Source organism: Symphalangus syndactylus, chromosome 6 (assembly GCF_028878055.3).
Source record: "Symphalangus syndactylus isolate Jambi chromosome 6, NHGRI_mSymSyn1-v2.1_pri, whole genome shotgun sequence".
Classification (NCBI taxonomy): domain Eukaryota; kingdom Metazoa; phylum Chordata; class Mammalia; order Primates; family Hylobatidae; genus Symphalangus; species Symphalangus syndactylus.
In genome coordinates, this window is record NC_072428.2 from 79,675,098 (window position 1) to 79,702,583 (window position 27,486).

Consider the following 27,486-nt stretch of genomic DNA (forward strand, 5'->3'; position numbering starts at 1 on the left):
TGTCCTCCTTTTTGCTGAACCTTAAGCTGACTTACCAGTCAATGAGAATGGTTTCGGCAATGGCACAGAACAAGAAGGCTTTTGAACACTGAAGACAAGGTTTATTGATCTTGCCATTGGCCCATCTGCAGACTGCACAGAAGCCTCCAGGTCAGCAAGTGTCAGACCAGCTCCAGTCTTAGGTCCACTCAGACCACTGTGGGTCCACTATTAACTAAGGCAGGCCTGGGCACCAGAACAGAGGAGAGCTCTCCCAGTCACCTTCTACTCCACCTTCCCCACCCTGCCCCCACCTGCTCCTGGTTAATAGCTTACCAAGGGCTGCTCATTCTCCTCTGTGTTGACTCTAGAATCTGTATCACACCCCACCCCCAAATAAAATAGAAGCTGCAGACACTGCACGCACACCCATGCCTGTATGTTCTCCCTGCCATCACCGAGTCCTCAGCATCTCCACCCAGATGCCTCCCTTCCTCCATCCTCCTGATTCCTCAATTTCCAGGGAATGATTTCACAGAAACCCATGTCTGATCTTAGTCATCTAACTAGAATGTGTTCATGGGTTCCCCACTGTCAACAAAACAGAGTGCAGATAGGACCTGGCTTTCAACACCTCTATGCTGAGCCCAACCCTGACCTCTGACATCGCATCATGCACGGCTGTTCTGTCTGCACATAGTGGGAGAACAAGCCACACTGTTGCCCACTTCCAAGCCTCCTCATCTTGGCCTGCTTTACGTACTTGCTGGATGATACAAGACTGTCCCTCTCGCCAATGCTGCCCAAGCCAGAAGTTTGGGGATCTCTTAGACACCACCCCTCTCTGTCATTCCCTACATCAGATTGTTCTCCCTTATCCTAAACATCTCTCAAACATACCCCTCTCTCCTTCCCCACAGCCCTCATCTTTGTTGATGAGGAAATTGTGATAGCCTCCTCCACTGTTTCTCTGCCTTCACCTTACTGCTTTCTCAAGCCTTAAGTAATGCAAACACTCCTGAGTCCTTTCGAAACCACATGGAGGCAAGGCAAGGGATGCCACCCTTGCTCATCGCACGTATTTTCCCCTTAGCAGGAAAAAATAACATGGTAATAACACTGAAGAATCACCAGAGAAGCAAATGTGGGAGACAGAGACATCTTTTGCAAAGGGATATGGATGATGCATCTAAACTTCATACCTGTTTTAAAGTCTAGTTATCGTAAACTTTGAAGCCAAAACACATTCCTAGCATAAATATGCATCACTTCATAGTGCAGGGTTAACAACCAACTAAATCATGTTAACCAAATAATAAGAAAGCCAAGTTAACAGTATAATTAGACCTCTAGATTCCCAGCAACTTTTAGTTGCTGTCAGAAATTCAAGACCTCACTGACGCTGCACTGTCAGAGTGCCATTTCCAAACCAGCAGGAATCCAACTGCCTGTGTCCATGCTCAGCAGGCACCTAGAATGCACCACTGCTGAGCATGGCAACCCAGGGGAGTACGATCATCCAGAAACTCCAGCAGGGTACTAACTTAACACCAATCACATGTCACTTAGCAACATCCAGCCTACAGTCACACCTAAAATGTGCAAGTCTGTGGAATTTTAAGTCTCACACCCATTAGAACTAATAAAAGGACTTGCATATCTGAATCAGATCACTGACTTTCAGGAGAAGTCTTAGTACAGACCATGCCTACAGAATCCCTATTGTAAAAGACAAACCTGATCCAGTAACTCCCTAGTATTTAATTCTACAGTGGCATTCCACTGCCTTTAGAATAAAATCCGAATCCCTTGCTTAACCTGGTCCCCAAGGAAGGACCTGCATGATATGGCTCCTGCCCACCTTTTGCACTCAACTCCCACCCCACCATGCCCTCCATCGAAGCAGCGACCCTCCTTGGGGTTCTCTGGCATGCCACGCCCTTGCTGACCTCCCAGGCCTTTATCCATGCAACTGTCTGAAATGCCCTTTGCACCCCTGTTCTCCCAAGCATTCCTTCTGCTTGGCAAAAAAGTAATACGCACTTAGTATTTGGCATCTCTTTTAAGACCCATCTCAAGGGTCACATGACTTTCCACTCCCCAGGGTGAGTAAGGGGCCATCTCTGTGTTCCCATGACTCTGGGTAATAAACTCTATCACACGCTCATCACACTATTAAAATCACCTTTGCTGGTATTCCCATTACAATCTTTGCTGTAACTCATCAGGCCACAGTGTACCAAACATCCAGCTGGAGTTTCAGTATTACCATTAATTACCTTGGGGAAGGCCTGAGAATGTAGAGTATCATGCCTAAGATGAAACTCAGGTACGTGCTTTTCAGATGTGTGCACGGCAGCACACGCACACACACACACAGGAGTAAAGCTCGAGACTAAGGAAAACAAATCGGCTTCAAGATAGGAGAAACATATTTAAAAAGGAAAGCTGTATGCTAATATTTAGCTTTCTTTTTCCCTTGTATAATAGAATGCCAGTCTTTTCTTGTACCAACCTAGAACCAAGTTTCATTCAAGATTTCCTGAGCTAAAATGCTGTTGCACATTTTTATGTCAAAATATGTGGGTGGGGGGTGGGGAGGTTGCTTGGGGAGTAGCAAGGAGTATTGCAATTTCAGTTGATTACTTATTGCCTATTAACTTATTAAGGTTCCAAATGAAATAGTGGTCCACCTCTGTGTTCTAGGAGTTGTTATTCTGGTGTTTGGAGGAACAAATCACTCCTTGTTCCATTTCCCAGAACACAATATTCATTCTAAGTACACCTTTGAGAGCCTGAGTTATTTTATTGAGTTTGGAAAACTGAAGTCACTGCAATCTTCCAAGGAAGTCAAGGGTGAAGGGGAGAATGTCTCACAAGCTACAACAACATGGTGCCAACAATGCTGTGCCTCTGTAGCCAGGCCTGGGGCCCAGACATTGCAGTACACTCCATGGGCTGCACTGGGCTTATGTGTTTCATCAAGTGCAGGATGAGGTCACCAACAGGTTTCAAGCAAGGGAATGAAATGATTTGACAAGAATTTTTAAAGATTGCTCTGGGTCCAAAGTGATGAGAGGAATAGAAGAAAAGGGGAAGCAGGCAGGGCAGCCAGTTAAAAGGCTTTAGCAGTTACCTGGCAAAGGATGATGTTGGCTTGGACTTGGGGGCGGATACAGGAAGGCCATGGATGAACTCAAGATCTACTTTAGGAGAGGCATCATTAGGATTTGGTGATTTGGAGGAAGAAAAATATGAGTATTAACAAATGAAGTACCAGTTTCTGGCTTGACAAAGTGAGTTAACAACTACGTACCTTAATAAGATGGGGGAAGGGAGGAGGCCTAGAAAGGGACTATGGTAGAAGTAGACCAAGAGTTAAAATCTGGACACAGTAAGCTTGAGGTGCCCATGAGATACCAAGTTTGCTAACTGCCATAAAGGGTGTAAGAATGCTATAGAACACAGAGGAGTCCTGGGGCCAGCCTCAGAGGTGACCCCTGTCCATCCTCTCATGGTGTCGGAGGTCCTGCCACTGTGCCAATTCAAGGTGGGCACAACCACTGAGGAGCACCTGGAACCCCATTCAGCCAGGACACACGAGGGTAGCCTCTATGAGGATCCTCACTAATGCAGATCCAGCTTTGGGGTTAAGAAAACAATAACCTTAACAGTAAAATGGTGCTTGCATCATGCCACAACTAAAAGTAAAATGTGAAGCCTGTTTCCTTCTATTACAAGCATCACAATAGGCTTGCAGATTTCTCGATACTGATGTTTCAGAGTCCCAGTAAAAGGGTGTTGGTATCTGGTCTTGGGCCCCAACGCTTACACTATGGGGAGTAACCTGTTTGGGGGATTCCAGGTTAGAGTTTCCCATAGGCAAATGTTAATCTAAGGGAGTATCAGAGGAAGGTCTCTCAACATAAAAAGACCAGGGACAGTGGCCTGTTTTAGGAAAACAACAATTCACTGAAATCACATCCTGCTCTTAAGTTAATAGCCCCCCTTCTAGAATAGAAGCTGGTTTTTTATTATGATGGCTCTATTTTCCCATTTCCTCATCAAAGGACAAATCAAAATGTCACTTGACAATCCACTCTTTCATTAAAAGTTGAGCAATTTTTAAAAAATCACAGTTAACTAAACAATTCCACATGGCACTGTGCTCCGCCGCCTTGATTGATAGAAACCATTTGCACGATTTAAAAGAGAAGGAAGCGAAAGAACATCATCAGATACAGCTGAATTAAGCTGATCAAACCCGTTAGTGTCTTCTAGTTTATCAGAGTAAGACAATGCAGCGTTCATGTAAACTAATTAAATTTCTTGTATTTAAATTAGCCTTAACAAAAACAAAACTTTGAAGACTGACTGGAAGGTCTCAGGAGGAACATACCTGCTTTTTCAAGAAAGCTGCCTGGCTGAGGGTGGAGGGAGTACCAGGGTCAGACTCTCAATAGAAGGTCAAGACTCCTCTCCCTCAAAGGAACACTGAGGGTAGGGAAGAGAGGGAAGAGACGGTTCTGTGACACTGTTAGTTTGCCATGGCTTCCAAAGGGAGGGACCAAGATCAGATGCGGGGGGGCGGGGGAACTGAACCCCATTCACATCGGTTCATGATGTTATGCAAGACATTGAACTTCTGAGCTTATTTCCCAATTTTGAAAATGAGAAGTTACCACTTGCCTCTGCCTGCTTCCCAGGACCGGTGGGAGAAGAAAATCTGCCAATGTGTGTCAAAGCACCTTGCAAAAGAGAAAGCACTCTACAAATGTGCGAGACAATTGCTGGTTACTGTTAGGCAGAAAGGGCTGAGTCAAGTCTTCCAAGATGATGGTGACCAACTAAACTGATTTTCTTTTTTTTGAGAACTGTCAATTGATTATTTATTTTGTATAAAAGTTACATTGAAAGAAGAGGTTGAAAAGTCAAGTATACTTGATTTGCACACACTTGCGAAGTCTCACAGGATTCAACCACTTGGATAATTTTTTGATAACAGGATATACATATTAAAAGCCTCACACTGAAGCCCAATACACATGTCAAACCCAGACAACAATGTGCAAATGAATATGCAAAACAATCTCTAGAAATTTGTATCTCTGGGAACACCCACAATCTATGCTTTGTCCCTCTGGCTATGATGTATAAACTCATAAAATTAATGAGAAACTTTTCTGGGATCTTCAGCAGTTACAGTAAACAGTTTGAGCAAAGGAACCTGCCAACTTGTTCACTTAAAGGACAAAGGTTGGGGGCAGGGAGGTGGGTTAAGACACAAAGTCACTGAGTGAAGCAGTTGAGAGCAAGGCACAGATGGAGAAGGTGATCCACCTGCGCAGCAGATAGGAGGGGCCACAACCACAGCGAGACCTAAACCCTCCCCCCGCCCCGACACACAACCCCCACTCACACTCGCCACAGGGGGCTGAAGGGGGCTGGGGAGCCGTGCTCCGGAGACCACTGGCATCCAGCTCTGCCTGTCACCTCCCTCCCCACTTCTGGATTCCTGCTCTTAACATGGGCCCAAAATCAAATGTGAAAAAAAAAGAATCAGATACAAAAGCTTTGCTATTAGCTTCATTTCACCAATAGCCAAAGGACACCTGGAGAAGATCAGGAATTTCGGATGAATGCTCAAAGATCATAATGTATTTAAGAATGATTTCTAGTACAGGCCCAGTAAGGGAGGCATGGTGGGGGTACGACATGGGTCCACACAGGAGCAGGCCTCTTGCAGGGAGGCTCCTTCATGAGTCATTCGAGAAACATTTATGGAGTACCTACCGACTGTGTCCCAGGCACAATTCAGATGAGCCCTTGAGGAGCTTACTGGGGAAAACACAAAAACAGGCAACGAGAATAAAGTGTGGAAGTAAGTACCATGATGGGGGTTGTGTCACAGACCTCTACCCGACCGGCCAAGAAAGGAAGGGTGAGACCATCAGGGGAAGGGCAAACGAGAACACAAACGTCACAGGAAGGAGAAAGTGTCGTGGGGGTTCAACAGCAAGAGAAATCACCCCCAGCCTGGAGGAGATCCTCCACAAAGGACAAAGGTGGCATTTGATAAAATCTTGAGGGATGAAGAGGAACTTGGCCAGGCAGAGAGAAGGGGTAAAATATTACACACAAAACTGGGCATATGGGAGGAATGACAGGGACAGTAACCTCTCCCCGGACAATGAGTTTCCCTTATAAAATAATGTTTACCTTTTCTTCAACTTCAAGAATCGTTGATTGAATAATTTCAGCAAACTGATTTCCAGTACAGGTGACTTGAGTTATTCCTGTTGAGAAATTAGAAGAAAGGGTATAATAGGTGCTGGGGAGGTATCCCTCCACAGACTCCTTTTTTGGGACCCCCTCAGCCCATGCTGAGAGGGCAGTCACACGGTTCCCCTCTCCCAACTGGCTTACGGATAGACACTTGTCACCACTCTGCTCCAGAAGGGCAAATAGACAGATACACTGGCACATGTGTGCATGTGCATGATGGACAGGACCACGCAGCCCCTGTGTGGAGTTAGAGAGGCCTTCCCACTCCTGTGCCCAGCAGGCAGTCAAGCTTTGCTTCCTGTATTCCTGGGATTTCTACAACAAACTCACTGCTAACTTAAGCTGCCATGAGAGCATGGCTGTTCCCTGCAATCAAAAATCACTGATTTAAAAACGAAGGATACAGGTTTGGGACTAGAAAAAGAAACAAACGTGGAAGGTGAAGGAACAGAGGCTTTTAAACCAAAGCCTTGGGAAAAATAAAAGATGATGAGAAAGTGACCCAGGTATCCGAACTACTGTCCCATAACATCAGAGGGGAAAGAGAGATGTGTGAGAGCCACAAACGACAGCCAACAAATTAACTCAAAACCTCAGTGGCATTAAATATTAAGTTGGAAGCCCAGATACCAGGGGAAAGGAGCTTTTAGTATGGGTATTACCCACAAAGCAAAATAAATAAGAGTTCCATTGAAAGTAAAAAGGTGGGAGACTCCAAAAAGTGTCCATAACAAGCAAGACATAATTGAGTAATGGCACAATGCCTATCATTACTAAAATACATAAAGATAAATCTTGGTTTACTGTGATTCTTGTTTTGTTTCAAACCAACATTTCATTTCAAACCAACATTTCATTTCAAGGTATGGTGGGTGAGCAATCAGTGCTGAGTTTCAGCTGGGCTTTTTCTTCTGGTCTTGCCTGGCTTATGTATGTGGCTATAGGCATCTGGTTGCTCCACTGGGCCAGATGGTCTCGGATGACTTTGTTCATGTTAGTGGTTGGTACTGGCTGCTGTGCTGCCTTTATATTCTCTTGCAGTAAATGTAAACAGTTGTTTTTTTATCCCCCCAAGAGCTTCACAGATGTATGCCCAACCTCTATCCTTGCCATATTTTTCCATTAGTTCCTGAGTTGGGCAATCACGAACTTACCTACTGTAGGGATTTAAGAACCTAATGTCTTGTAGCCTTTTCTACTATGGAGCACTGATTTTGGTGAAGTCCAGAGATTAAGGTATGTAAAAGGGAGGGATGGGACACAGAACTGGAAAGGGAAAGGGAGTTGGTTATTCAGGAGTCATGAATGCCAAGTAAAGGAGTTTGGACTTTATCAAAGCAGCATGTAGTCTAGTCCCCATTCTCTAAGAGATAATTGCCATTCTGAAAATATGGAAAGTTAAAATTGGGCTCCAGAGGAAAAATATGACCTGAGTTAGAGGGTCTATAAAGACTGAAGCAGTTAGCTGGAAATTAAGTCATCAGCAAGCCGTGACCTCTACCCTTGACAGGGTTCTTTGCCTGCTGCTGTTGGCTCAGTAGCTGCAGCAAAGGCTCTACCAGTTTGCCCTAGTTTCTAGGCCTTCTGAGCAGCTTGTCGCTCTAGGGGCTCACTGGAGCATCAGCTTTCACTAACAAGGTACAGAACAGCGACAGGGACACCACCTGGCCCCCGAAGGGCAACTCTGCTATCTGCTCTCCCCAGATCTGGCCCTGTCTAAATATTCCAAGGAGCAGAGGCACCTGCTGCTCGTCCCAGACCTACAGCACTTCCTCTCACTGGGCCTCAGTTTCTTCATTCATAAAATGATGGAGACTAGATCAGTGGTACTCAACAGGAGTTCTGCAAACCAGTGCCAACTCTGCTGCTGGGTCATGACCAGATAAATACAGAAATTGGGAGTAAGCGCTCAGAAGCTTTTCTAGCAATATGATACTGCTACAGAGCCAAGCACATAAACAGCAGAAGTGTCTTGGACAGGGCACAGACTAGTATATGAGTTTCCTGAGGCTGCCGTAATTATCACTGGATGGCTTAAAACAAGAAATGTATTAGTTCTGAAGGTCAGAAGTCTGAAATGAAGGAACAGGCAATGCCATGCTCCCTCTGGAGGCTGTAGGGGAGAACTCGTTCGTCACTGCTTCCAGCTTCTGGTGGCTTGGCATTCCCTGGCTTGTGGCCACATCATTCCTACCTCTGCCTCCATCTTGACAGATGCCTTCTCCTCTTGGCACACTGCCTTCTCATCTGTGTCAAATCTCCCTCTGCTTCTCTCTTATAAGAATATCTGTGATGGCACTTAGGGCCTACCAAATAATCCAGGATTATCTCATCTCAAGATCCTTACTTAGTCACATCTGCAAAGCCCCTTTTTCCAATTAAGGTAACATTTATAGGTTCCATCGATGTTCCAATCTAAGCACATCTTTGGGGCCACCATTTAGCCAACTACAGTGGGTTTGGGTATTGTTGAATTTGTGCGTGACCTGCTGCACATGGTGTATACTGTACCTTTCCACTGGGGAAACACAGCCACCCTGTTTCTAAATAGCCTGAACAGCAATGGACCAGATGACGTCAAATGTAGCAGGTTCTCTTGAGCACACACACTCGGAACCCCTGCTATGCCTCTCTATAGCCCAGAGGCCTGGGCTGCACAGGACCAGACTGCAATGGGCACCACCAAGAAAGGAGAGCATGCTAGCAGGTGACACGGGGGGGCAAAGTGCAGATGCAAACTGTTCCCTTAGCCTTTCCCACGGCTGATCTCCCAGATAATCTAGCAGGCAATGCAGGAGCTACCCCTTCCCCACCCCATACTCCTGTCCCTCACATGGCCTTAGTTGTAAAGTGATTACATTAATCTGTTTTCTGTTCAAATGTACCTCCCTCATCCCATCCCATCAAATGCTCAGTTTTAAATGTCCACATTTGAGAATAGAAGCAAAACTATGCTATTGAAGTCCCTGTAAACCTAGCATTACCCTGCTACTAACAACCTTTCCCCCAACAGCCCTCCCCCTAACCTCAAAAACACCAGCAAGTTTCCCGGCTTCATAACAGAATGAAGAAGGCACTTGAGTGACTTCACAACGCAAGGATTTCATTTTGTGTTGGAGGTTTTCTTGCATGGTCAGAATACTCCTCACTGAATGAAACACAAAGTGTAGGGTCCCTATGCTGTACATTTCAGGCTTAAAGGGCAGACTATGTCAAAGGACCTCAGAGTATTGAAAATGGTAACATGCGATAACAGGTATGGCCATGGTAAAACAGGTACTCTCATCATTCAACTTTCTGGAAAGCAATTTAACAAATTCTCATTAAGTGGCTTAAAACTATACACACCCTTTGACATTGTAATTCCATTTCCAGAACTCTACACTAAGGAATAAAGTGGAACAAAACTTAATGCTACATGGCAACATCATACCTGAGATAAAAAATGAAAAAGAAACTTATCCAACAAAAGGATATAATTAGACAAATTATGGTAGATTCATTTAAAAACTCTTATGCAGCCATTAAAAATGACATCTAACAAAGAATTGTTAATAAAAATAACAACTACAATAATAACAGCTACTCCTTACACAGGCCAGCCACTAATCTGAGCTTTTTAGGTGTTCTGTATATGTTAATCTTTGTAATTTGTATACCAACTCAAGGAGGCAGGTACCATTATTCCCATTTTACAGATCGGAAAGAAGAGGTACTGAGAGTTAAGGCACTTGCTTAAGATTAGATCCCCTACAGTCTGGCTCCAGAGTCCATTGTCTAGAACCCTGCAGAAGGCTGAATAATGGCCCCAGAGAGGTCAGGTCCTGTATCAGTCCATTTTCACGCTGCTGATAAAGACATACCCGAGACTGGGTAATTTATAAAGAAAAAGAGGTTTAATGGACTCATAGTTCCATTGTGAGGCCTCCCCAACCATGGTGAAAGGCAAAAGGCATGTCTTACATAGTGGCAGACAAGAGATAAGGAGAACCAAGAGAAAGGGGTTTCCCTTATAAAACTATCAGATCTTGTGAGACTTATTCATTACCACAAGAACAGTATGGGGAAAACTGCCCCCATGATTCAATTATCTCCCAACAGTTCCCTCCCACAACACATGGGAATTATGGGAGCTACAATTCAAGATGAGATTTGGGTGGTGACACAACCAAACCATATCAGGTCCCAACCCTGAAACCTGGAAATGTTATCTTATGTGGAAAAATGGTCTTTGTAGACGTGATTAAGTCAAGAATTGTGAGATAAAGCTGTATTCTTGATTATCTGGATTGGATCTAAATTCACATGCCCTTATAAGAAAGGTACATTACACACACACAAACACACAGACACACACTGTGAAAACTGAGGCAGATACACGAATGACAAGACCACATGCCAAGGAATGCCGGCAGCACCAGAGGCTGGGAGAGCAAGGAGTGGAAAGGATTCTCCCCTAGAGTCTGCGCACATGGAGCACGGTCCTGCCCATACCTTGATTTCAGACTTGTGGCCTCCAAAACTATGAGACTATATTTGTTATTTTAAGCCACTCCGTTTGTGGAAATGTATTACAGCAGCAACAAGAAACTAATACAAGTCCATGTTGCTCTCAACACCAGAAAAAGTATTCATATGTTAAATGGAGTAAGAAGAAACCAAAATGTATACACAATGATCTTAATTATGCATATAAAAATACATGCAAATAAAACAAAATGTTTATAGTGATTATCTCTGAAGAAGGATTATGGGTAATTTTCAGCATTATGCCTTCTGCTATTTACCCAAATTTCTACAATTAGTCTGAATTATTTTTACAAAGAAAAAGTTATTTTAAAAGTAGGAATCCATGATATTTCTGTAACTCCAACTTAATCAAAGAAGATTAGAAATCAAGAGGTCCAAAACTCCATGGGAATTTCCCTAATTCAATCTCAGAGCCAACACCAAAAAATTTAGCAACCTGGATACATGCCATTCCCTAAATGACTCCACTCAACCCTTGGTCTCTTGAAAGCCTGTTGGTTTTCAGACTCTGGTAGGAACATGATGTGGCTGAAGAAGTTTCAGGCTTCTTTGAAGAGGATAACCTGAAAAGGTAAATATTTTCCTGCTTATCTACCCATACAAGAGAGGGAATGAGAGATTTTTATGCACTCCCAGAGCTCATCCAGCCCAAAGCCTGTGGCCACATGCCAAAACCAAAAGCACCAGTTAATAAACATGTAAATGTTTGATTTCTCTGTAGGTGACTTCACAGAATGAAACATCAAATCAAACACTGACCTAATCTTCTTACAAAAGTCCTGACTCCAAGGCTATTCTGTCGCAAAACCCTCCTGCTATCATCTGCCCAGGCAGCCACCAGACCACAGGCCAATTTTACCGTATCAACATCATGTCCTTTGATTAAATATATTCATACAAATAGTATATTAACATTTTCCCCAATGTGTGGGCAGTACTGGATCAAAACAGAAAGATGTGTTTTTCTGTTTTGCATGGTGGGGAAGGGAAGAGTCACTGGATCCCTCCAAAATGGGGCCAGGTCAGAGCATGGGGGTGCAGGAAACGCATGTGAAATGATTTTATTCAGTCCCCCTGTACAGCACAGTGAGTTAGGGCAGTCGGTGAGGAAACCACAGTGTAGGGTTTGTCCTTCAGTCTAGGTTTTTCTAAGTATGTTTATGCATTCTTCATGCAGTCTATCAATATGTAGAAGTACCTATTAAACATGAGGCACTAAGAGAAAGTTGTTTCATGCTGAAACAGATCATGTCTTCAACATGCTACATTCTCAGATGATGCAGCTGGGCAAATGGACATCTTTACTGATCTTCAGCAGTTTGGATCACAGAGCTGCCAGCAGTGGCAAAACGTTGAGAGGAAGACCTAAATGGGCCTGGCAGAGCTTTGAAAATGAGTAAAACAAAAAACAAATGATTTAGCACTGTCTACTTTCCTACACACCATTCACATAACAATTCTAATTTCAGTAACTACTTCATTAATGTCTGTACCTCCCACTTAATCGTCTACTCCATATAAAAAGTATAATTAATACTTTCCCCACCTCTGTTTTTTTTCACTTGCTATTGTATTACCCAACCTAGCAGTGTCTAACTTTAAGAAGTACTCATTACATATCTGAGGTATAAATTAATGCAAGAATGAATATAGGTCATCAGTTTCCTCATCTGTAAAAATGAAAAGGCCAGACTATGTGATTATTTCCCAAAGAAAATTCCAAGAAACCTAATTTTATGACTTATGCCAAAAAAAAAGAAGGCTCACAAGTTATTCAGCTTTGGAAATGCTACATTCTATAGCCTCCCATTCCCCTTAAAGATTCACGATATACACCTTATACAACAAAGGATCCTGAAAATCCTTCAATCAAAAATGTATTTGAGCATTCCTAAATCTAGCTGATCACAGATGCCCGTTCATCAACACTTACTGATATCACAGAGAACCAATGTTCTAAGGAAACCATGGGAAATACTAACCTAAACTCTTCATTTGTTAAAAAAGAAAAATGTATTAAGCCCTTGCAATGATGATGATGATGATGATGATGATGATGATGATGAAAATAGCTAACATTTAATGAGTGATTAGCTGTGCCAGACATGGTACTTGGTGCTCCTGCCCACCAAGATAAATATGAAACCTGGCCCAGTCTACAGTCTACTGGATGAGATCATTGCAACACGATTATAACCAGAAATGCTGAATATACACACGTGTGCATTTATACACACACACACCTATACATGTGCAGATGTATAAATATGTGTGAATATGCACACACACACAGGGAGGGAGAGGTGGTGGTGAAGATGAATGTTCCGAGTAGAGGGGGCATGGAGCCAAGACATGGAAAGCAAGAGAATCCAGAGCATGCAGATGAATGATGGGCAGTTTACTCTTACCCATTGGTTTTTGAAGTGTGGCCCAAGACCCTTTCTGGGAGTCCTGCCAGGTCAAAACTATCTTCAACTGTGTTGACACTTACATTGCTGGTGCAAAAGCAATAGCAGGTAAAACAACTGGTGGCTTAGCATAAATCAAGGCAGTAGCATCTCACTGTATCAGCGGTCATTATATTCTCTACTGCCACACACACAGCTTTTTTTTTTTTTTTTGGAGACGGAGTCTCGCTCTGTCGCCAGGCTGGAGTGCAGTGGCGCGATCTCGGCTCACTGCAACCTCCGCCTCCCAGGTTCACACCATTCTCCTGCCTCAGCCTCCCGAGTAGCTGGGACTACAGGCACCCGCCACCACACCCAGCTAATTTTTTGTATTTTTTTTAGTAGAGACGGGTTTTCACCATGTTAGCCAGGATGGTCTCGATCTCCTGACCTCATGATCCACCCGCCTCGGCCTCCCAAAGTGCTGGGATTACAGGCGTAAGCCACCACGCCCGGCCACACACAGCTATTTTTTAAGTCAATTTTAGCTAAGCGTGTCCTTGATGAAGCAGTAAAATTATTAATTTCATTAAATATTGATTCTTGAGTACACATCTTTTTAATATCCCATGTAACAAAATGTTAAGCGCACTCATTCAGCACTTCCGCTGCAGGCCAGAGTGCAGTGGTTGTCTTCGGGAAGAAAAAGTACTTGTGTGACTAAGCTGCAAGCTTAGCCACTGTTTTTCACAGAACACCATCTTTCCTTGAAAGAATGACTGAGAAAAACTATGATTACTCAGATTTGGGTATTTATAGACACTTTGTCAAAAATAAATACAGTGAGCCTGTTATTTCAAGGAAAACTGACAGTATTTGTTGCTAAAGACAAATTTTGGGCGTTCAAGCAAAAATTAAAACTTCGGGGCCGGGTGCGGTGGCTCACGCATGTAATCCCAGCACTTTGGGAGGCTGAGGCGGGCAGATCACCTGAGGTCAGGAGTTCAAGGCCAGCCTGGCCAACATGGTGAAACCCCCTCTCTACTAAAAATACAAAAATAAGGGTGGTGGTGGGTGTCAGTAATCCCAGTTACTCGGGAGGCTGAGGCATGAGAATCATTGAACCCAGGAAGTGGAGGGTGCAGTGAGCTGAGATCATGGCACTGCACTTCAGCCTGGGGGATAGACTCTATCTCAAAACAAACAAACAAAACTTTGGAAAGCTTGTATCTAGTATTCTCAGCTTTAGAGCATCTCAATACTTAAAGACTTTTCAGATGAGAATGGCAATGACATTAACAAATGTGACATGTTGATATTTTTCTAAATGGTGGTATTAAATATGATATTTTGATATTTTCCAAATGACTAATGATGCATGATGTTACAAAATGATGTGTAAAAGATCCATTCAACGGATGTGATAGGACAATGGACTTTAATGTAACAGCATTATGAAAAGTTCATTGATTGGTTTCAGATTCTATGTTGCAACAAACCTTTACAGCTGGTCAAGTTCTGATATAGTTTCAAAGACTATCCACAATTAACTGAAAGGGCTATTAAAACACTCCTCCCTTTTCTAACTACATGTCTGTGTAAGGCTGGATTTTCTCCATATAGTTCAACCAACACAACATATTGCAACAGAATGAATGCAAAAGCATTTATGAGACTCTAGCTGTCTTCCATTAAGACAGACATTAAAGAGATTTGGGAAAAAGTAAAACAATGTCACTCTTCTCACTAAATGTTTGTGCTTTGGAAATATTTATTTTTCATTAAAAATGTTACTTTATGTTATCATATATCATATAATGGGTTTATTGTTATATTTAAACAGGTTTATAAATATTTTTTAATTTCCTTAATTTTGATTTCTAACACAGTAAATATTGCTAGATACAATCTATATAAACAAAAGCTCTTTGGGGAATCTCACTAATTTTTAAGAGTTATGCAAAGGGGTCCTGAAACCAATTCTGGAGAACTGCTGATCTAGTGTCGTAGCGGGCAGGCGAAGGGAGGGGGACACCACTGGTCTCCAACACTGGGATGGGGCATTGAGAGCAGATCTTCAAGAGTCTATGAAGAGTGCTGAGTACCAAAATGGTATGGACAGATTTGCCTTTTAGAAAAAGCAAGGACAGCATAAAATGCCTCTGCTCCAAGAACATATGATTCTGAAAACAAGTAAGTATGATAAGAAGTTAAACTGTAGGGCGTGGAAGGTCCATTATTACAACCTAAAAAATGAAATACAAATTTCTATAAAAAAGCAGGAAGAGAAGAATATTAAAATGTAATGATTTAAGAAAGAAGAAAAGCAGGGTCTTGCCAAATAGAACTGCAACCAAATGGAATTCTGCAAAATGAGGGAAATCATTAGTAACAAAGTACAGGGCTTTAAACATCTAAAGATGCCAGAATCAAGATGCATTTCAGGCAAGTCTGGAAAATAAAAATAAAGGAGTCAGCAAAGAGCAATAAACTACAGCAGTAAAGAGGGAAAATGAATGCAGCCCAGAAAAGACGAACAGAAGCAGTTAGAAATAAAAAGTAGTGAGGAGAGAAAATCGGTTCCTATTTCCAGAGCATGGACTCTATCCAATCAGCAAGCACTCCACCACTGGAGGTGGGAAAAGAAGGAGCAGGAAACACTTCCAGAGCAAAGTAGACCTCTGCAGAGCCTGGATGAGCAGACCCACTGAGCAATGACCTCATCTAGGTAAAACTGGGTTATGCCAATCAAGAACAGAGGCCATATAGAAAAGAGACAACTATTAAAAATTGCTCACGGCCAGGTGCAGTGGCCCATGCCTGTAATCCCAACACTTTGGGAGGCGTAGGCAGGCAATTTACTTCAGCCCAGGGGTTTGAGACCAGCCTGGGAAACATGGTGAAACCCTGTCTCTACAAAAAAAAAAAAAAAAGTTAGCTGGGCATGGTGGCATATGCCTATAGTCTCAGATACTCAGGAGGCCAAAGCAGGAGGATCGCTTGCACCCAGAAGCTCAAGGCTGCAGTGAGCTATGATTGCACTGCTATACTTTAGCCTAAGCAACAGAATGAGACCCTGACTCAAAATGAAAAAAAAAAAAAAAAAGTTGCTCACAAGGAGCTTACAAACAGCCATCATTTTCTAAGTCAAAGCAATTATGGGAATGCAAACTAGTACAACCACTATGGAAAACAGTGTGGAGATTCCTTAAAGAACTAAAAGTAGGACCACCATTTTATCCAGCAACCCCACAACCCCAGTATCTACCCAGAGGAAAAGAAGTCATTATATGAAAAAGATACTTGCACATGCATGTTTACAGCAGCACAATTCGCATTTGTAAAAATATGGAACCAGCCCAATGCCCATCAATCAACGAGTGGATAAAGAAACTGTGCTATACATATACCACGAAAGACTACTCCGTCATAAAAAAGAATGAAATAATGGCATTTACAGCAACCTGGATGGAACTGGAGACCATTATTCTAAGTGAAGTAACTCAGGAATGGAAAACCAAACACCCTATGTTCTCACTCATAATTGGGGGCTAAGCTATGGGTGCAAAGGCATAAGAATGCTGCATAAGAGTGGACTTTGGGAACTTGGTAGGGAAAGGATGGGAGCAGAGTGTGGGATAAAAGGCTACACACTGAGTATAGTGTACACTGCTCAGGTGATCAGTGCACCAAAATCTCAGAAATCACCACTAGAGAACTTATTCATATAATAAAACACTACCCCTTCCCCAAAAACCTATTGGAATAAAACCAAAAAAGCAATTAAAAGAGTAGTTATAAGGAGGTCCTATAGAGAACTCGAAACGGGAAACCGCGTCAAGTTTCTCAAACTCTCTGGACTACAGTTTCCTCTTGCATAAAATGGGGAGTCCACTGCCTACTTGACAAGGTTGGTGTGAGCATCATGGACTCTGAGTACAGGTCTGGCGAAGGGCAGATGCTCAACAAATGAAAGCTGCAATTAGTATCACTCTAGTTATGACCGCAGGGCCAAAGTGGGACCTACAGTTATCATTGCACTAGCCTAGGCCAGAAAGCTCTCCAAGCTCAAAGGTCAAGGTTTCAACAATCACCAATGTGTGAACGTAAGAAAGAATTTGAATGGCTTTGACCTTAGGGCTACAGTCACTCTGCTGATGAAAAAACTGCCCTTGACCAACCATGGCCTGGATCTAAGTGGAAAGGCACACTGCCAAGCACAAAGAGATCCAAGAAAGAAGAGATTTTTTAAAAACAGTCACTTTTCCTGAACAGCCAACACTGCCATGCCAGGGACCGTAATTTTACACACTATTATCTCCCAATTGTTAAAAGCAGCCCAGATGTAGACTTGTATGCTGTTACCACCCACCCCCGACCCCACTGCACCCCACCACCGTTTTATGGACCAGGAAGCTGTCTCATTGCTGAATTGCAAAGAAGTGGTGTAGTCAGGTCCTCTACCTCTTGATCTGGGGCTCAGGACTCCTTCACTACCACACTGCCCAGCCCACAAGGACTAAGGGCCTGCCCAACAGATGTAAGCCAGCAGCTCTTCATCTAGTTAGAGCAGCACACTGGGGATCCACAGATTAAGAGACAAAAACAGGCCATTGCAGTGGCTCATGCCTGTAATCCCAGCACTTTGGGAGGCTGAGGTGGGTGGATCACTTGAGGTCAGGAGTTCAAGACTAGCCTGGCCAACATGGTGAAACCCCATCTCTACTAAAAATACAAAAATTAGCCAAGTATGGTGGCAGGCACCTGTATACCCAGCTACTGGGGAGACTGAGGCAGGAGAATCACTTAAACCCAGGAAGCAGAGGATGCAGTGAACCAAGATTACACCACTGCACTCCAGCCTGAGCGACATAGCAAGACTCCGTCTCAAAATGAGACAAAAACAAAAAGCCCACTCAAAAGATTTTGACCCACCCACAGAAATAAACATGTCCAATTAAAAAAATGCTTTCTAGAAAGGTAAGACAGGAAGAAGAAGGACTATTTTGACAGGGATAGACGATTCAGCCAAAAATGAGACCCCTCCCTTCCTTCACCTCCCATAGCTAATCAAACACCCAGTTAGGTTTTCCCTGATTGGCATGCCAGACGCTGCCCTAGGGACTGAGGATGCAGGCCAGCCTTTGTGCCCCTGAAGTCAGCAAGGAACTATAGCAGGTCCTCAAATAGCATCATTGCATTATAACGTTGATAAAAAGAAAAAAGAAATCAATTCCCAGCTGGGGCCACTGTCTGTGTGGAGTTTGCACATTCTCTCCACGTCTGTGTGGGTTTTCTCCAGGTACTCTGGTTTCCTCTTACATCCTCTACAAATACCTAACTTGAACATCCCAAAGATGTTGAAGTTAGGCACTTGTGTGTCTAATGGTCCCCATCGGAGTGGATGTGAGCGCACCTTGGGATGACTGTGTCCTACCCATGGTGCACTTATCACCTTGTGTCCTGAGCTGCTGGGAGAGACTCCAGCCATATGCTACTCTACACTGGAATAAGCAGGTTAGAAAATGGATAAATGAATGAATACAAATTATTGTCAAACAAAAATTCATAAAGTATAATCATACAAATGCAGGACATTAACAATGTGGTCTGAAAGTGCTCAGTGAGCTGCCATACTCGTAATTGTTTTTAAACTGCATGGTGGGAGGAGATGCCTCTGGTAATTTTCATTTTGTAAACAAGACCACCCTCACTCATTGATCCACCAAAAACTGGGTCAATAGTGATCTCACTTGTTCTTATTAATTTTTCTTAAATGTAGGTATAGCTCCCATTTACTTCAGTGTTTAGTATTACAAGTGTTTGGGGTCTTTATTTAGAAGTTTGGTGATATTTCTGTGCCAGAAATATGCAATAGGAATTTAACTCTTGTTTATATCGATTAGCCTTCATAAAATTGGTTTCATTATACATGGTTTCACTTCAAGTCATAGTTTCCAAGAACCCATGTATGAGGTTAAATGAGGACTTAGTGTACAGTCACGCACCACGTAATGATGTTCTGGTCAACAAAGGACTGCATATATGACAGTAGTCCTCTAAGATTATAGTGAAGCTGAAAACTTTCTATTGTCTAATGATGTCATGGCCATCATAAAACCGTAGCACAAAGCATTACTCCGTATTTGTGGTGATGCTGGCGTAAGCATACCTACTGCACTGCCACACGAAGAGCGTACAATGATGTCCCAGGCCTTCACATTCACTCACCACTCAGCCACTGAGTCACCCAAAGCAGTTTCCAGTCCTGCAAGCTCCATTCACGGCAAGTACCCTATACAGGTATACATTTTTCAAATCTTTTATACTGTATTTTTATTGTACCTTTTATATGTTTAGATACACAAATGTTTACCATTGTGTTATAACTGCCTACAGTTTCCAGTATAGCAACATGCTGTACAGGTTTGTAGCCTAGGAGCAATAGGCTGTAACCACATTGTCTAGGTGTGTAGTAGGCCATACCATCTAGGTTTGTGTAAGCACACTCTACGATATTCACACAACAAAACTGCCTAATGATGCATTTCTCAGGATGTGTCCCTGTCATTAAGTGAGGCAATGACCGTATATCTTGGTGGCTCCAGTAAGTGCTGTGAAAGGGTACTACAATACAATACAGGGCAATACAGGGTACTATGGGGGCAGGTCATGAAGGGGCCTAACTAAGTCTGAAAGGCCAAAGGCAAAGGCCCTGAGGTATTTCAAAGCCTGGCACATCTAGAAGCTGAAAGGCAGTGGGGCAAGAGGACGGTCAGCAGGCCAGAGAGGTGTGGGGAAACCAGGTTACACAGGGCCTTATGACCAGACTTTATACTCTCCTAAGAGCATGGGACCCATCAGTAGTGAAGAATCATCCAACTTGCATTTTATAAGCCTATTGTGGCTGCAGTGTGGGGGCTGGAACACTAGCATTCTCTGTGACCCTGGGCCAGCTTCTCAAATTCTCTGAGCTTCCGTTCCTTCTTTTGTAAAATAAGGATAAGCATAATGGTACTTACTATATAGGTTGTTGTGGGAGATATATAAGTCAATATATGTGAAGACCTTAGCAATGTTGGCCTTTTTTTGTATGTGAAACTATTATACACAAACACAAGTTTCACAAAATAAAACTTATATTTACTACATGTAATTTACTCTAATGTCTTCCATTCTACTATTTTTTTTTATTTTGTTAAATGACGGGGGGAAAAATACTAAGTTAATTTCACAATGAGGTAACATGGGTCATGACCTGCAGTTGGAGATGGCTTAGACTTGGGTGATAGCAATGGAAGAGAGGGCAATAGAGGTGCCAGGACTTGGTGGATGATCAGATAGAGGTGATGAGGGAGAGGGAGGTATCAAAGATGCTCTCAAGCCTCTGGATTGATGACAGTGCCAATTTTGAGATGGGGGGCCCAGGAGGAAGAGCAGGTTTGTCTGTGAGAGGAAGGAAGACTGGACTCCTCAGTGGAAGAGGATTTGGATGGAGGTGACAAAAGGAACCTTCACTTACACACTTTCCCAACCAAGATACTATACAGAGAGATTTCACATCAGAATCGTAGTTATTAATAAGGAATGCATTTTCCCAGACTGCTCCGTGAGGGGGACAGCCTTTCTGAACCAAGCACAGCAGCAAGTGACTGAGGGAGGACTCTGGGATTTGGGGCTCCCGCCAAATGTCTTTCCTTATCTGACCAATATAAAGCACTAATCACATTTAATTAGAGTCCATTTGCCCATCTGTTTCCTCTACTAACCAAGCTGCTTCAGGGCAGGGACCGCCTGGTTTCATCAATCTCTTTATTCCCCAGACCTCCTTTGCATACTGCCCTGCGTGCTGCCTGGAGTAGGTGCTCAACAAGCATCTGCTGAATGAATGATCATGACTCCACATGATGGAACTCCTGAGAAGGCCATTTCCAGTGCAGAAAATTAAAGTGGGGAAAATGGGAGGAGGGATGCAGAATCTGTTAGGAGAATTCTGATCACTGAGGGCTATAGGCCAGTGGTTCATGGCAAAAATTAGTCTGCAAAGAAAATGCTAAACTCTGGAATGGGCAATGGGCATGGGTCATCAATATAATGATCAGAAACATTAAGCAGATCTGGGAAGGAAACAGGAAGACAAAGGAAAAATAAAACAGGATGAGGCTATGTATATATATATAAATAAAATTTGGTCTCTTCCAAAGATCACCCTAAGTGTTTAATTCCTGACATCAATTCCCTTGCTATATTTTTCCATCAGCTCTACACCTCCAAGAAGCCTCCCCATTTCCAATCCTCTGCCACCCTCCAAACCCCAGCTGCCTCACGTATTACTTTTTTCCATACGTACATGATTTATTTCCCTAATAAACAAACAGGAATGGTGTTACATAACTTCTTATCCACTCCACTGCCACCCCTTGCACAGAGGAGGCACTCAATAGTATATTCAATTAATAGCTGATTAATTGATTTTGGCATTCACATTTTCTAGCCTCATTCCCTTTAGTTGCAAATGGTTTACTGACGGTATCGTTTTTAATAGTAACAGCTGCATTTTTCAGCCTCTACCAAATACCAGACATAGCTAAGGACTTTAAACACATCCTCTCCTATAATCTTCCATCTGCAGGGTTGGGGTAATTATCCCCATTTTACAGACTTCAAGACTGAGGCTCAAAGAGACAACATAATTAAATAAGTGGCAACAATGGCATTCAAACCCAAGGCTACTTAACTCCAAGGCCAAATAAATGCACCATTACTCTAAAATTTTGGCACCATTATCCCTGGCACAGAAACATGAAGAAAAGCTCATCTGACCTGGAGGCAGTACTCTCTGCTTCCCAAAATATAATTAAAACTCAACTCAGAGAAAGCTTTTTTTCGGTCTGGAAAGGCCACAATTTATCAAGAGCCATTCATTCATTTCCTAGAAATACACAGGTCAGGTCAAGCAACTCTGTGATTTTAAAAAGTGGAGCATGTTATTGGCACCATTTGTTTCTGAAAGAATGTTTAACGTATGGTAAGAAAACCAATGATGTTCAGAACAATCAGATCATTAGTGACAGGTAGTTAGTAAAATAATCACAAAATGCTAAAGCCTCCACTTCTCCTATGCTACAGTCCCCCCAAGCTTCCATGTTCATTATTTTATTGGATCATCTCTGTAACTGTGAGGTAATTACTTGTATACTACTGTATACATGAGGAAAAAATTAGAGTAAGGGAAGTTCAATGAGTTAATGAAGGTCATGTCTGTTACTCAGGACCCTTGGTTATAAGTAACAAAACAAAACACCTTGGCAAAAGAAAATTTGCAATAAGGAAGAGAGGCCAGACAGCAGGGAATTTCCAGGCAAACACACTCCCTTCTCTGCTTCTCTCTGCCTACAAGTTCCTCCTACTCCAAGCCAGCTACAGCAAGCCAGCTTTCTCCTCCAGACAGGAAACCAGGGTCACTGCAGCTTCACGCTCCCATTTCTCTGGCTCCACCACCCCAGAAGAAAAGGCTCTTGGGCCTCAAGTTCAAAATTCCAGGGAGATAGGCTTGAACAAATGTGCACTATGCCACTGTACCTCTCCCCAGCCCTATCTATGCTGGGTGGATTGGCAGCAACACAACAGCAGCTCTGTCCAAAGACACCTATCCATCAAATCCTCTCCCCTCTCCAGTCTGACCCCCTTTTAATAGTTTTGACCTGGCAAGGGGTCCAAATGCGGTAAAACTGGTTCTGTTTTTCCTTTGTAATTTCTACACAGGAGGCTGCTTCACATTCATTTGGGGCAGGGAAAGGCCCCATCTTAACATCCTATTACATGGCTGCAATTACTGCCTTGGATTTTCTTGAGGCATTCTGGTTCTCATAATAAATTCTTCATTTTACTAAAAAAGATTTTTTAATTAAAAAAATTAATTATAATTAAAATTGTACCAAGACCAAGAACACAGGGAACCAAGAAGCATGCTTGGCAGGTCCCAATAATGGATAAGGGAGAAGTAACAACCATGAAGAAGGGAGGATGCTGGTCTCAAAAGAAGGAAGGGGAATCAGGCAGATAAAGTAAATAGAAATCCTGTACACATAACTGCTAAGCTCTGTTCTTCAGATCCCAAGTCCAGTAATCTTGCTTCTTTCTATACCACAGTTTACATTATTTGGGCACTAAATTGTGAAGTACCAACAGTAAAGAACCACCAATATACAAAAGGTGCTAATTGTGCATAATGACATTTAGTGCAAATGGAATTAGAAAAGAGAGAGATCGTCTGGACGTGGTGGCTCATGCCTGTAATCCCAGCACTTTGGGATGCCAAGACGGGCGGATCACTTGAGGCCTGGAGTTCGAGACCAGCCTAGCCAACATGGTGAAACCCCATCTCTATTAAAAATACAAAAATTAGCCAGGTGTGGTGGTGCACGCCTGTAGTCCCAGCTACTCAGAAGGCTGAGGCAGGAGAATCGCTTGAACCCGGGAGGCAAAGGTTGCTGTGACCCGAGATCTTGCCATTGCACTCCAGCCTGGGTGACAAAGCAAGACTCTATCAAAAAAAAAAAAGAAGACAGAGAGATCTACATGCCCATTTACATTCGAGTAGTATCCTAATATTAGAAATCTCTACAATTGTGTGCTAAGAAGAAACAAAAACTATTTCTTTACCAGTGAAAGTCAGACTAGCCTTCCCTGCCTCATAGCCCTCCGCCTTCCACCTTCCCTTAAAGCTGGACGATGGGAGCCTCTCCTTAGATCCTGGGTTTCTTTGTCCTCTACTCAGCTGGAAGTTTCACCCGGGCCCAGGTGATGATAAAGACCTTTCTTCCAAGGAAGAAAGCAGGAATCAGAAACACAAAATACATTTACAAAGGTGACCCCAGTAGCTGAGTTTCCTACAAATGCCAGAGGGCTAACAAAAGATGCCGGCACATCTCCATGGATGTGTGTTCAACACTCTCTCACAAAACCAGCTCCAGAATGAGACCACCCAAGCATGAAGCAGAGAGCTCAGGAAGGGAAGTGGGCAGGGGCCGTCACCCTACTGCTGCCTTACGACTGCCGTAATCCAATTGGTTTTTTCTTCTTTAATTTAATCAAGCACTTAATTGAGCCCTTGCTGTCTGGCAGGCACTATCCTAAGTGCTTTATAAATATTCTTTGCTTTAGTTGGTAGAAATCAGCTCCCAATAGCATCACTGACTGCACATGGTTATGGCAACTTCTAAAAAGAAATCTAGAGAACAAGATTTTTTTTTTTTTTTTTTTTTTTTGAGACGGAGTCTTGCTGTGTCACCCAGGCTGGAGTGCAGTGGCGCGATCTCGGCTCACTGCAAGCTCCGCCTCCCGGGTTCAGGCCATTCTCCTGCCTCAGCCTCCCGAGGAGCTGGGACTACAGGCGCCCGCCAACACGCCCGGCTAATTTTTTGTATTTTTAGTAGAGACAGGGTTTCACCGTGTTAGCCAGGATGGTCTCGATCTCCTGACCTCGTGATCCGCCCGCCTCGGCCTCCCAAAGTGCTGGGATTACAGGCTTGAGCCACCGCGCCCGGCGAGAACAAGATTTTTAAAATTCTTCTCAAAGGTCTAACCTAAACCTAGATGGCTGAAATCAACCCCAATTTCTCTAGTTCCAGCACTTTGCTTCTCTCCTTGAGTCCACTTTATTCCTCTCCTTCCACAGAACAGATAAAGGTTAATATTTATTAAGCACTTACAGTGTACCAAGCACTTTATATCCATTATCTCCACTGATTCTCACAGCAACCCTAGAAAGTAATGCTTTTATGCTCTTTACAGAAGGAAAAAAACAGGCTGAAAGCGGAGGCAACTCACCAGGCTAACTTGCCCCCAGGCCAAGTGACAAGCCAAGATCCCAGTCCCAGCAGGCTGACTCCACACTCCTCCTACCCGCATTGAAGTACCTTGCTAGACAACAACTCTTGTATGGTGTCACTGGAAAAACCATCTTTCGCAAGAACACATATGCTGCCGCTCCAAATTGTTTTTAATTGAAGTGAAATGCATATAACATATATCAGACATTTTGAAGTACATAATTCACGGCATGTAGACATTCACAATGTTGTGCAACTGCCACCTCTATCTAGTTTCAAAACATTTTCATCAACCCAAAAGAAAATCAGTATCCACTTGGCAGTCAATCCACACACCCTCTTCCCTCCAGCCCCTGGCAACCACTACTTTGCTTTTTCTGTATCTATGGATTTACCTATTCTGGATAATTTGTATAAATGGAATCATACAATATGTGACCTTTGGTGTTTGGTTTCTCTTACCAATAACATGTTCTTGCGGTTTATGCAAGTTGTGGCATACATCTGTACATCATTCCTTTTTATTGCTGAACAACATTCCATTGTATAGATATGGAGATACCACATTTTGTCTATCCATGTATCTACTGATGGACACCTGGATGAGTTACTTCTACCTTTTGACTGTCACTAATAGTGCTGCCATGAAGATTTGGGTTCAAGGATTTAAGTCCCTGATCCAATTCTTTTGAGTATATAACTAGGATGGAGTTGCTGGGTCTTATGATAATTCTATGTTTAACTTTTTGAGGAACCATGCCCTTTGAAATATTTTTAAAATTTGAAATTCTGCAAAGAAAAGCCAAAAGGAAACTGAAAACAAAATGCAAACCTCAATGAAATCAAAGGAGATAACCAGTCTCATCTCATTTGAATAAGTTCAAATCTGGGCAGAAGAAATCCAAGCAGTACACTTCTGTGTTTTTGAAAGGCTAAGAGAAAAGACATGTAATTCTACCAAATAACTAAGAAGGGGTTGCTGTATCTCTGGGATATTTTTAACAACAAAATCACACCTAAGCCAGGGCTCCACTAGGAGCCATGTGACTGGCTATAAGACTTTTCAACCAAAGAAAACAGTCAAGAAGACAAGCATAGGCCATTAACAGGGGCGGCTTTCTGTGATCAGAGAAAGCTGAATTCCCGCCCTGGTTCTCACTTTTAGTAGGACCACTCTTCTCTTTGGAAAGATACAAGTCTCTAATGTCAAAAAATGCCAGCACTCTTTTAAAAACCATCTTGTGTCCCAACCCTTAAAAGACTATTTCTAATTAGTTCTAAACCGTCAGCACTACTTTAAGAATGGCTTGCTGGAAACTTAGCCTGGGACCAAGGGAAAGATACGCAATCATCAGAACCAACCCAGGGTGCACGTATGCCCTTGTCCTACATCTGGTGTTTCAGCATTTTTATGAGGCCTAGTCAGTAATGATCTTAACCGGGAGGACAGTGGCAAGATGGGAATGCAGAGGGACTGTGACAAAAGAGGATGCACGAGTACCTTTAAATTACATGAAAAAAAAAGTTATCAGAAGAACACAGAAAGCGAACTACAAATGACAAGACTGAGTCTTTGGATACAAGCAAGACACTGACATGACAGGAATGGCTGGCAAATCAGGTAATAGGCAAGTGACTTGGCAGCATTCACTGGGCAGGTGTTCAGTTAGGCAGGAAGTGGGCTGAAAACAACTCAATTAATTCATTGTGCCTGCCTGTCCAAGAGAACAAGATAAACCTAAAACATCAATGGCAGACCAGAGATTAACTCCACAGCTCCATCTTTTGCAAAAGTAGGGGCTAACAAAGATGCATGTGCAAAATGTAAAATTACACAAACATGAGCTCTGGTGAGCTCTTTAAAAGTTCGAACTAAAACCAAGGCAAGGAAGGAAACAAAGCAAGAAGGTAGCTTATTATGGATCCAGGAAAGCCATTCCTTTCTCATGAGTGGCTCTCAATGGCCAGCCTCAGATATAGGCAGTCCTCAGTACTTGGGTTGGGGAATGTGACAGCTACAGACACAAACATATTTAAAAAGTCAACAGCAAAGTGATGGGCTCACCTTTACTTGTGATATCCCCTATGTGTGAAGCTCTCCCAAGCTGAGACTTAACTCCAACGCCAGACCTATAGTCTGAATACACTAGAAAAACATATAAAACTATGAGGAGTCATGTGGCAGAGCCAGAAAAAGAAAGCTACACTACAAACATAAAATCAAGGAAAGAAAAGCAAAGGTTAGCAGGGCCAACATCTGGCAGAGCCACTATAGGTCCTTACTGGAAAGGGGGACTCAAACCCTTGCAGCCCGGATGGCATCGCTCAGGCCTGATGAGAAACAAAGCATGCTGCAGGTGGGGCAGAACGTTTGTACTAGAGGCATCTGGACAACTCCCTCGTTTCAGAGAAAAGAATCCTGAAGTTTAGGAGTTCAGCAACATATCCAGGGCAACTGTTAGCAACAGCAC

At 43.0% G+C, this 27,486-nt stretch overlaps 1 protein-coding gene across 6 annotated transcripts in view; it reads right to left on the reverse strand.

Moving 5' to 3' along the window:
* Positions 1–27,486, reverse strand: part of SMCO4 (single-pass membrane protein with coiled-coil domains 4) — a 65,057-nt gene that overhangs the window by 14,609 nt on the left and 22,962 nt on the right. For 5 of the 6 annotated variants that reach the window (XM_063642035.1, XM_063642032.1, XM_063642033.1 and 2 more), the window contains one exon: positions 6,199–6,275. The exons of the other annotated variant lie outside the window; for it this stretch is intronic. The gene's annotated coding sequence lies outside the window, so the exon portion shown is untranslated. Of the gene's footprint in view, positions 1–6,198; positions 6,276–27,486 lie in introns of those variants that run through there. 6 annotated transcript variants of the gene reach the window in all.